Genomic DNA, 12,500 nt, shown 5'->3' on the forward strand with positions numbered 1-12,500 from the left:
AAAATACATGTAGACCTAACAACTGCATGTAACAAAGTCTACTTATGATTGTTTTTCAGATAATATATCAATTCATTGTATATACTGAGTATGGGAATGTTTTCTGGAAGATCTTTGCATGAAAATATATGACTTACTGTATTGTCAGTATATCCATCCTTCTCCATGGTAATACAGTCAACTTCAGGCACCTACAGTAGGACATTCTAGCATGCAGTTTTAAAGGTATCACATCAGTAATAGCTGATTTTTATTAGTCTGTTGCAATTCTTATTTTGGCAAGGGCAAAGATGCCAGCACTTACTGGGAAGACACAAAAGCAAAGCACAAAGTGAGGGGACGAGGTGGGAAGGCTACTGCGCAATCAAAAGGGTGAGAAATTTGAATTACAGATTTATAAGCCCCTCCTAAGGAATGATAGTTATAAGCAGTGGGCCAGCCAAGTCTGAAAAACACTAGACAACTTTTCAAGTGTAAAGGAATTTTATTTTGCTGTTATGTTTACAGATTATTACAATTATTACGATCTAGCTATAATATGCTTCAAGCTACATGAGGCAAAGATTTAAAACTTTTATGGAAAAATACACCTGTCTTAGCCTAGTTCATGAAGTGGGGCTGCAATAGGGAAGACGCTCCCATCTGCATTAGATTCACCCTATTTGCCCAATTTAAATTCTGTCATAGAGTATGAATGAATGAATTTATTTGGTGATAAGATAAAAAGAACAAAGAAGAGGACAAGCACCAAATATCAGACATAAGTTAAGAACAAACATCACAGGAAATCACCGAGGATAAAAACACAATAAAGCCCTAGGGCTTATTTCCATTGTGGTCCCCATATGTAATTAAAAACAAATTGTTAATAACAAAACATAGAACACTGATTAAAACAGTACAGTTCTCCGCTCCGTCCAGAGAAAGATGGAGTCACCAATGTTAGACCTTCTCCTCTCTGGTATCTTTAACACTGACATCAACTTTTTGATGACAGATTTCTGGGTACTGATGATCCAAATTGCCTCTTGCTGCCACTTGGAGCCGCCAACGTGCAAAGCTACCTAGTTCAGATTTAGAATGCGCTTGATGTCGGATTCCAGGATTACCTGAGATGAACACGCCACGCTTATATTCTCATAAATTAATTGCTAATCCTGAACATTGCACGTTATAGTCGAGAATAGACTTGCAAAGTGAGTTGGTGACACAATTAGGCCTACCAGCTTCTCCTACATCTGAATAAAATTCTGCTTTTGTGTGACAGAATGACTGACAACATCTTATACAGCAGCACATCTCTCTCTCTCTCTCTCTCTCTCTCTCTCTCGCTCTCTCTCCTCCTATCGCCTCATGCCCCCCTCAACTCCCCTCATGCCTCTCTTTCATCCGATGTTGAAAGGCTTTGACGGTTCACTTTGTAGTGGGATTTCCCTTTAGGTCAAGGCTGAGATGCACCGAGGGACATTTTGCTCTCAATAGTCATCGTTGTAACACATCCTCTCTTTTGACAGGAGGCTCAAACGTCCCCTTTATTCCTTAATCGACATTCGCTGCTTTTCAACTTTCTATTGAAATACCTATATTAGCAAATCTGTCATATCTATTTTATTTTTAGACCATAATCGGAACAACCGGGCTATGATGTATGTTTGTTTTTACCCCCACTAGCAACAATGAAAGTCTGTCTGGCAATGAGTTTGCGGGCGGTCAAAGGAGTAAACCCATTATGCGTTAAGTGATGAATTAGATGAATAGAACTGTGCTGGTAATAACTCTTGCCCAGTCATAAATGTTTAACAAGGTATTTGGGAATGCACAGCGCTGACAGAGAGCGCTGTCCAGAATGGATGGCTTTTACTTCAGGCTAAAGATCTCCTGTCAGCAAATCAATAGGAGAGATTGAGGCTGTGGTGAGACAGTTTGTTAGGCTGGCTGTCACCAGAGGGGCTGTCTCGTCCTGATCACGTCTCTCTTTGTTTGATTGTGTTTGGGTCATTCTCCTGCTCTGTCAGGAGGTTCTCTTGTTGGACGGGGGACTGTGCTTAAAGCCTGACTGGCCAGGAGAAAGAGAGAGAGAGAGAGAGAGAGAGAGAGAGAGAGAGAAAAGCTGAAGAGCGAGAGAGGAAAGGAGGACAGCGGATTTCACTTTCAGCTTTAATGATGAAGTGGCCACGATTCTGCTGCTCGACTGGTGCGTAAAGCGAGAACTTTTCTCCCCGTGCCCAGAGGACACAGAATCCATTGTGCTGTCATATGGAGGGGAGACAGCAGCTGTATTATTACCACACCTTGTTATTATATAATATTATATGCTTTTATGGAAGGGTGGAGGGAAAAAACAACACCTTACCTGCAACCCCCCCCCCCCCCCCACCCCCTTCTTAACTGAAGAGAGGAAAAATCACCCAGGGTTTGCTACTCTACAGGGAGCACTACTGTGCTCCGCTAGCTGCCACTTTCTGTGTGTGTGTGTGTGTGTGTGTGTGTGTGTGTGTGTGTGTGTCTGTGTGTGTGTGTGTGTGTGTGTCTGTGTGTGCGTGTGTGTGTGTGTGTGTGTGTGTGTGTGTGTGTGTGCGCATGTGTGTGTGTGTGTGTGCGTGTGCGTGTGTGTGTGCGTGTGTGTGCGCGTGCGCGCGCGCGCGTGTGTGTGTGTGTGTGTGTGTGTGTGTGCGTCTGCATCTGTTCTTAATTGGGAATTTGCATTCATTAAAAAGCCTCCACGAACCCGAAGAGGCGAATCCACACCTGTTGTTTGTGTCGACGGCGGCTTTGTTGGAGATGGTTTAGGATTAACAAACACCCCACCAACCCCCCTCCATTGATATACGCATCCCCAATTATCTCGCAAGCTCCTGCCCTCAGACGCGCCGTCAGAGTCCGGCTACCGGTTTCTTGAAAAACAATAAAAAATAAGTTGTTATTGCACTTCTCGTTAGAGATAGATTTCCATCGTAATTATTGGTTTGCATGGCATCTCATTAGCATGGAGAGGAGAGATTAAGTATGGATCAAATGGGACGTGTGTAGGACAGAGACGATGATACTGGTTCTCTTGTATGATGATATTAAATATACAGAGGAAAAACAACAAATAGGAGATGCACTGTAGCTTATTATCCTCCAGATAACAATATTTGGGCAGACGCAGAATGAGACGGCTGCTTTCATGTAGACCACAGCTTTTATCCCGACACATCAGCGAAACGACACAAGCCAAATGTCACACTCCTCTGTAACCTTTCCTTCCTATCTCCTGTTTTTCCTGTTCCCACTGTGCTTGATCCCTCTGCTGCTGACTTCCTGTCTTTATCCCGTCCTTCCTTCCTTCCTTCCTTCCTTTCTCTCTCATTCCCTCTTTCCTTGCTTCCTTCCTACCTTGCTTTCCTGCCATCTTTCCTTCCTTGAAATGCATCAAGATGAGAGAAGAAACAGTATGAAAATTTACATCACGATTATAGTGACCAAAATGATCATGGTTATCAGTATTATCACGGTATTGTTAAAATGTGCTGAAAAATGTTTAAAAACTACTAATGCACTCACTGAAATCATTTCACCAAGGCTGCACGCCTGCATCTGGGAGACTGTTGCTACAGTAACCGATGATGGACAGTATTTATTGTGTTTTTCAAAGCGCTGTAATAATGGTAGTATGGTAATCACGGTAACACGGCTTTAATGAGAATGAAAGTTTTAAACGGTACGGTTAATGAACTTTACCACAGTTGATCATTAAACCAGTTATCGTTTCATCCCTAAATCACACGCGGTTTTAATGATTGTTTAATCCCTAATCAAGATGGGTATCACATCAACCTTAGACCCAATCTGATCACCCAAATGCCATTTTAATTTAATGCCAGGTGTAAATGGGGTCGTGCATCTTTCTTTCTTTCTTTCTTTCTTTCTTTCCTCCGTTCTTTCTTTCTTTCGTTCTTTCTTTCTTTCTTTCTTTCTTTCGTTCGTTCTTTCTTTCTTTCCTTCCTTCCTTCCTTCCTTCCTTTGTTTCCTCCCTCCTACAGCACCTTCCTCCCTAATCTTTCCTCATTCATTTCCTCAGCCATCTTTCTACCCTTCCTTCTTTCCTCCTCCCTTCCATCCTTTCGTCCCCCCTCCCTCTCTCCATGTTCTCATGTTCTCGCCCTGCCACTCTTTATCATTGTCCTTCCTCTCTCCTTCCATCTCGTCACCTCTGCTCCGAGTTATCTTTGTCACTTTGCCTTCACTTAGCACTTAGCGGGGGATATTGAATGATGAGGCGCGCTTTGAAGGGCCTCCGCTACGTCTCAACCTCAGTGCCTTTGTCAGAGCTGATGGGGGCTGGCATTTAGCGCGTGACAGCGGCCTGACAGGAGTTCACGTCCCTCTTCATTAGAGACGCTGGAGCTGCATATATCTCGCGCCCATCAGTCCTGCGACGTAATCAGTTGTGTTCAACATACCAATCTAGCCCCATGACACGATAATTACAGCTCCCCGGGGCGACGTGAAGTGGGCAGGACCGCAGAACTCCGCACCAAGTTATAGCTGGAGTTACATACAGTGAGAGTATACTCCATTCATTTAGTTCAGGCTTTCTGTGGCTGCTTTTAGAGAGGGCCTCACTGGAGGTTATAGTTATAGTCCATTCCAGCTTCCATTGGAAGTAGGGATGCACGATATATCGGCAATCATATCGGTATCGGCCGATGTTGGTCATTTTTTAACATATCGGTCATATCGGTATCGGTCAGATGTTGCAATGTTAATATCGGTTATCATTATCAGCCAAATTCTTCACATTGATATGAAATAATGCAGTAAATCTATGATTTATGGGCTTTTCCAAAGGCTTTGCAAATAAAGAAATGCATAACTTTTTCAAATTCAGTGTTAACATGTGTTTTTCATTATGTACAAAATGTGATGATCATAAAAATGTGGTTTTATACAGATCATATCGACATCGGTAAATATCGGTTATCGGCCATAACAGCAATGTTAATATCGGTTATCGGCATCGGGCAAAATTTTCATATCGGTGCATCCCTAATTGGAAGCTGGATGTCGATAGTTCAGATTTGGAATTACCGACTTCTGATCTAAATGCGTACCAGTGCATCTTCTCAGGAAAACATGGACGCAACAGCCTTTGGCCCATTATCGTTAACGGTAGCTCTCATAATACTAACAGACTTTTATCTTCTACTAACGAAGCACAAATCAACTGAATTACATTACGAATGGAAACTCTAAAGTTGTTATAACACATTTTCCTATTACAAAATCTACATATCAAGTAAAATCAAGTTGTATTAAGTAAAAATGTATGCTGTGACGTCGGAATGAATGGTGTCCGAATTTAAGACTGGGGATTCCGACTTGAACTCTGTTGCACTTTGTTGGAAGTCGGTTTCCTCCCATTCTCTTATGGTGCAATGGAATGCACCATAAGAGCAGAGATTGAGGAGTGCTTAACAATCTTCACAAGTGTTCAGAAGCCCCACACAGTGAAAACGTCAAAACACATTCTGAGGCTTTATATGCGGAAAACATACAAAACATGTGACGTGCTGTGATCTTTTACTTTTGGCCTGAGCCTCAAAACAACCTCTTCCATAAAAGACACGTAGAACGTTCTCAGTTCCATAAGAGACATTTTTCCTCCACACTATTGAAAGCCATTTCAGAATGGCATATTTCCCTCTAGCTGGTAAAATAAAAATTATTATAAAATTGTATAACTGGTTTAATGAGCAGGAAAAGACTGTGAATATGTTCTTTATTGGAAACCTCTGCATTGTAACATAGGGAAGAGTAGTCTACAAAGAGAATGTCTGCAGTAAGTTCTGTGTCTTTTCTAGTGTCACGGTCTATCAGTGGACATTTAACAGCATCACTCTAACAAGTCAAAGGGTGTTGAACCCATGTGCCCCAACTTACAACAGTTCTGCCCCCCCCCGCCCCCCCCCCGCTCTCGCTCTCTCTCTCTCCCTCTCTTGCTTGCTCTCTCTCGATTTTAAGCATCCCCTTTTCCATTTAAACACTTTCCTTGGCCCAGCTTGTCTCCTGTCTGTCTCTCTCCTTCCTCCTTTTTATAAAGTATTTCCAGTGGCCATAAACAGCGAATCCCTGTGAGCTGTGTAACTTTATTCCCCCGGACGGGAGCCGAGGGCATGGCATTCATCACCGAAGCCTCGACTGAGTTACACCTCTGCTCGGCTCAAGGTCAAAGCAATTACTGGACTTTCCGCTCATGCCCTGACCTCCCTCTCCTCTCCTCTCCTTCTACTCCGCTCCGCTCTCTATGCCACTCCGCCCCTCCTATTCACCCCCTGACCCCGGCTTCCCTCCGCCTCGTCACTCCACACCTTCCTTCTCTCTGCTTGTTTTCTTTTCATCCCTCTGTCTTCCCTCTCTCTCTGTCATCGCTCCGCATGTTCTTTCTCTTTGACACCCAGCTGCCTAACTTCTACTCTTCTCTTCTTTTGAGATAGCTTTGTGATGTTATATTCCACACACAAAAAACATATGTGCTCTGTGAAGCTTTCAAGCTGCAGCAAATACAGTAGATGTTCTCCTGTTCTTCAGTCTGGCGAAACTCCCCATGGCCTGTGTGAGTGTCAACAGTCAGAGCAGGCCTGGGTCGACCTCTGAATCCGCCCACTCCACCGAGTTGAGTTTTGGCTGCTTCTAGACGATTGAAATGGGAGTGTAACGAGTTGACAAGTCAGTCTGATATCAGGCTAAGAGAGAGCAGCAGGTGGCAGGTGTCACTGATCTCTCTCTTCATCCTGATCCCTTTATCCCCCGGCCGCTCGGCCACAGGCAGGCAGCAGGATTAGGATTCCTGCAGGAACAGAGAGACAGGACAGAGTGGAAGATGTCCGGGTGCGGACGGGCAGAGTCCTGGCTGCTGCTGCTGATGCTGGCATGGCTGCAGGTGCGGCCCGTCCTGGGCCAGGTCCGGCACCCGCTGCCCGTGCTGTGGGTGATGAGTGACGAGCTGACGGCGGCCGTGGGCCCGGCGGTCAGCCTCGCCCTGCAGGACCTGAGGAGACAGCCTCCTCCTCTGGGGAGCTACGAGATCCACTTCCAACTGCTGGACTCCCAGTGCGACAGTGCCAAAGCACTCAAAGCCCTGTTTGATGCCATGTGGGCGGGGCCAAAGTACCTACTCGTGTTCGGGGGGGCGTGTCCCTCGGTGACGGCACTCATGGCTCGCGCTCTTCCAGCTCTGAACCTGGTGCAGGTGTCCTTCGTGGCCCCGCCCCCCCACTTAGCCGGACTGGGGCGCTTCCCCAATCTGTTCAGCATGGTGCCGCCAGACGTGGCGGTGAACCAGGCGGTGGTGGAGCTGCTGAAGCACTACAGCTGGAGCCGAGTCGGCATCCTGACCCAGGAGGAACCCCGGCTCTCTGTGATGAAGAAGGATCTCATCAGGCAGCTGCTGAGGGCCGGCGTTCAGGTCGCCGCTGCAGAAAGTCTTTCTGAGCCCTGCAGCGTGCTCCGCAGGCTGAAGGACAGAGATGTTCGCATCATTATTGGGCAGTTTGAAGAGGATTCTGCCTCAGAGGTTTTCTGCTGTGCTCACCGGCTGAGCCTGTTTGGACCGAGGTTCCAGTGGATCGTGGCCGGCGGGAGTGACGTGGTGGCCGGACGGAGGCCGGAGCTGCAGCAGTCTGGCTGCACCGCAGACAGTCTGCTCACCAGTGCAGACGGAGCCTTCAGCCTGCACATAACACAGAGCAGCAGAAAAACCACAGGTGTCTCTGGACGGACTCCTGAGGAATATGAGGCAGCATACTCCAGCCAGCTGACCCAGGAGGGGTCAAAGGGCAGCCGGCCGCACGGCTTCGCCTACGACGCCGTGTGGGCGGCGGCCGGCGCTCTGAGCCGAGCAACGGATGCCGTCAAACGCAGAGAGAAACACCACCCCCTCCGAAACATCAGCGTCACCCAGGAGGAGCTGCACAGGATCCTGCTGCACGAGCTGAGGACCACTCGGTTTGAGGGAGTCACAGGTCCTGTTCTCTTCCGAAATGGGGAGCGAGTGACGACGGTCCAGCTGAGCCAGGTCCAAGGGAGCCGTGATGTGAGGGTGGGTCAGTTCAGCTCCCTCTCTCAGCAGCTCAGACTGCAGAGTTACCTGGTGAAGTTTAAAGGCTCTGGCCCCGCCGCCGACCGGCCCGTCATACGTCTGCAGCGGAGGGGAGTTGGTCTGCCGCTGTACGCCGCGGTGTCATCGCTCGCCGCCTTCAGCATCTTCCTCACCCTCAGCGTCCTCTTCCTCCACATCTGGAAGCACAAACACTGGCTGGACGAGCTGCTGCTCCTGGGTCTCCTGCTGTCCTCCTCCTCCGTCCCTCTGTCCGGCCTGGACGGAGGCTCTGTGTCTGACTACGCCTTTGACCTTCTCTGCTCCGTCCGTCTGTGGTTTCTCTCAGTAGGACACTCTATCGGCTTCGCGGCTCTGTTTGCCAAAACCTGGATGGTTTACTTCTCTAGCTGCCAAGCCGTCACGAAAACGCCGGGCCAGCTGGTGGCTGCCATGTTTCTGCTGGATGCGTTTGTTTTAACCTGCTGGCAGATCCTGGACCCTCTCAGACGGGTGGTGTCAGAGCACAGCTTGGAGAGTGCGGGCGGCGAGCGCGACGTCCGGCCGTTCTCTGAACACTGCAGCAGCAGCAACATGGAGTTGTGGCTCACCGCCGTGTTCGGATACAAAGGGCCGCTGCTGGGTCTGGGATGTTTCCTTGCCTGGAGCATCAGGGTCGGACAGGAGGTTCACCCTACCACCCACAGGAGGCGCATGGCTCTCAGTATGGGTGCTCTGGTGCTGTGCAGCGGCGTCGGGGGGGCGGGGGCTTTGCTAACGGCCCATAATCCCCTTGTTCAGTTCTGTCTGAGCAGCCTGGCTGTCCTCTGCTGCAACACCCTCATCCTCTTCTGGCTGTTTGGACCCGGGCTTCTGCTCGTCCGGGCCAGCAGTGAGCAGGTTCCTCCAGAGCTGCAGCCCAGCCGGTCTGAGGAGGAACCCAGCAGAGCTAGAGCCCAACAGCTGATCAGCCTGAACCAGCAGCTCAGGAGGCGGACCACACAGCTTGACGCAGAGATAGAAAGCGTCACCGTGCAGCTGCGGGAGGCGTCAGAGTCGATTCTTCCTGATTCGAGGAATATGAGCGGAGAAAAAAGTAACAATTCCGCAGGTGAAGTCAGATCCCCGGGCAGGAAGCCGATGGAGTGGACTCACGCAGCCCAGGTTGGTTCTGAGGCCGGAAACTCTGAGATGAAATCTTGCAGACCAGAGGACATCAACTCCCCTGAACACGTGAGGCGAAGGTTGTCCTTGCAGCTGCCCATCCTCCATCACGCCTACCTGCCCATCGCTGGCGGCGTCGCCAGCAGCCACTCCAGTCTGTGCCTCTCCTACGCCACAACTCTAACTGCTGACAGCTAACAGCTAACAGCTGAAGACGTCAGACTGTGATCAGACAGCAGAGCTTTTCTCTGCTCAGACACAAAGCTGCTAAAGCAAGAGGTTAAAGTTTGACACCATTCAGGGTTCCCACGGGTCCTTGAAATGAATTTGAGAAGAAATTAAGGCTTTTGAAGTTTTTTGATTTTTTTTTTAATAGACATGGGTCATCGTTAGTAAATAGGTTTAACACAGCACAGTTGAGAAGTGTTTACACAATCAAGCCTCTCTCTGTTTGATTGTTTTCTATGAGCTCCTGTGAAGCCTGCTAGTTCTCATTGAGTGTTAACAGGCTAACAGTAATAATTAACCTCGATGAATTTGATGTTTACTGTAAGAACGTTTGGGAACCTTGAAGCTATCCATAAACTTGACTTAACTTGAATTTCTAATTGATGTTTGTTGTTACCTGAAGTAACATGAGGGTAATGTTGTTGAAAATCAAAAGTCTCGTGTTATATTTCCCAATGTGTTTTTTGCCTATATGCAACACAGGCTATAAACTATCTGTTATTTAAATAAGAAAAGGGAAAATATAGCTTTTAACTTATTATAACACATTAAATCATTTAAGTTAAATGTTATAAACTAACATAACTTAGGCTACCTTTAGTGAAGAAGAAAGTTCAGTGTTCACTAACTTCAAACATTTAACATGAGCCACAAATTGCACAAATTATGCAGGACAGCACAGACATGATAAAATATAAAGATAAAACGAGACCAATAACTCCCTACTGTCTCTTCTCTTCTGTCTCTCTCCCTCACTTACCCATAACGCTCACACCCTCGGGAAGATGGAGAGGATAATTATGTTTCAAAATTACACACAAAACGCACGGTCCAAAAGCCTTTGAGGTGTTCTGGAGATGAGTGAGTGGCTTGCAGTCCACTGAATAGCAGAGTTTAAAAGGCAGCGAGCGTCATCTCCATTTTCAAATCCACTTCAAACGCTAATTCAAAAGACATTTTGGGGTAAGCTTCCGCATTTGTTCTACAGTAAACTTCACTTCAAAAGGCTCTTTCATGCTGTTGGATTTAGTTGCATCTTTGTAACGACGGCGCCTAATTCCTTATCTTGACTTGAAAGTGTTTTTCTTTTTTACTCGTGTTTTCCCCATCTGTTGAAACATGTTTTATAGATTTATTTTCCATTATATTTACTGACGATGATGTCTTGTTTGCTCACTCAATGGAGCCACCCATTTTCCGAACTGATTTGAAGATTATGGCTTGGTGAACATGAACGTAATCAGCAATTTAGAGGTGTATTGACATTATTAGAAACGGGCAGTGACGGCTGGTGGTGATATTGGGTGGAGGGGCTAAAAAATTATAACCATCAATAGCTCATGCTGCAGCATCCGAGCAGCATCCGAGATACCAAATTGCAGCAACAAACGACACTTGCCTGATGCAAAACCTTCTGTATCACTCACTCACTCACTCTCTCTCTCTCTCTCTCACACACTCTCTCTCGCTCTCTCTCTCTCTCTCACACACACACAGACACACACACACACAATTTGACTATTTTGCTCTGTAGGCTACACATTAGCACATAACATTTTAACAAAAACAAGATACAGTATGCAAGAATGGTGTGATAGGCTACATGATAGAACAGACTACATTCAAAACCAACACATTCCCACAGATTTCAGACCGTCTTTATCAGACAACGATTGAGGAGAGAGAGAGAGAGAGAGAGAGAGAGAGAGAACGAAAGAGAGAGAGAGAGAGAACGAAAGAGAGAGACACAGAGAGAGAGAGAGAACGAAAGAGAGAGATAGAGAGAAGAGAGAGAGCGAGAGCTGTCCACGTCTTTTCCCTTTGATCTCTTAACGAGCAACAGCTGTTGTCTGCGTTCAAACCACGTAACACAAAACTTACTATTTTGTTGTGTCCCTTTGTGCCAATGTGCCTCCAGTCTCTACACTTGTAATTTCCCCCGTCAAACATGAAGGAAAATGGATGAGGAAGTAGTCCATGTGTGTGAATCTCATTCGAGCTGTCATTGGTTGTGAAGAGTCTCGTTGGCCAGCCTCCTCTGTCTGGTGGGCTGCAGGAGTTTAGCCCAAATGGGCCGTAGACGGCGGCAGCTCAAGGGGGGCGTGCCAGACACTTGTCAATCACTTATAACGAAGGTGATTGAAGCCTGACACTAGTGTCTTGGGGCTGGACAAAGCTAGCCCAATTTGCTGATTTTCTTGTGACTACAGATGGCGCTGTTGCTGCTCTATAGGTTACACCAACATAAACAACCAATTCTAAGTTTGTTTGATATAATGTATGTAAAGAATAAATAATAATAATACTTTTCTCATTTTATTGGAAATGATAGGGGGGGCTTAGCCCCCCTAGCCCATTGATACCAGCCATCCCTGGAAACGGGTAACAAAGAGAAGATCTGTGGAAAGTGTCTTTAAAAGGCAATTGTGCTCTAAATTATAAATTGTTTCCCTCAACTAAAAAGAGTTACAGTATTATATGCATGCATGTGTGTGTCTGTACAGGTCTGTAGGATTGCAAGCATGTGTGGTAGTGTATAGTAGGCTACTGTACAGTGGTTCTCAAACCTTTTCACCTAAATTAGACCCCCATTTGATAAGATTTTGTCCCAGGGTCCCATATATTTTAGGTTTTGTGACGACCACTCTCCATGCCTATGTCTTGCAGGAGCCATGTTGGGGTCGCTAGGCTAATTGGGTGCACCTGTGTACTCATTGGGCTTAAGAAGACCCATGACCAAAATAGCCATACATTCTGTCATTGTGTTGCTTATGGGTGGAATTCGAGTGAAAGTGATTACCCTTCTTGCTAGGGACCCCCTGGAACCCCCTCAGGACCCCTGTGGGTCCCCAGACCCCACTTTGAGAAACACTGGTATCGTATGCAGGAAGAAAAGGCCTAGTATGCATTTATAGTAGGGGTGTCACAATATATCGTCCCACGAAATTTCGCGATAGTAAAACGTCACGATATGTATCGTTGAGATGAAATCTCATATCGCAAAAAAAAAAAAAAAAAAAAAAAAAAA

The 12,500-nt window shown here is 46.6% G+C and overlaps 1 protein-coding gene and 1 pseudogene across 2 annotated transcripts in view; both read left to right on the plus strand.

The window, feature by feature from the left end:
* spon1b (spondin 1b) overlaps window positions 1-12,500 on the plus strand; it is a 94,389-nt gene that overhangs the window by 48,215 nt on the left and 33,674 nt on the right. The gene's annotated exons all lie outside the window — the stretch shown is intronic.
* On the plus strand, window positions 6,866-9,442 carry LOC310792422 (gamma-aminobutyric acid type B receptor subunit 2 pseudogene; annotated as a pseudogene). Its single transcript has one exon. The product of its transcript is annotated as a gamma-aminobutyric acid type B receptor subunit 2 pseudogene (transcript).

The sequence above is a fragment of the Poromitra crassiceps genome, assembly GCF_964638095.1.
Source record: "Poromitra crassiceps genome assembly, chromosome: 18".
Taxonomy (NCBI): Eukaryota; Metazoa; Chordata; class Actinopteri; order Beryciformes; family Melamphaidae; genus Poromitra; species Poromitra crassiceps.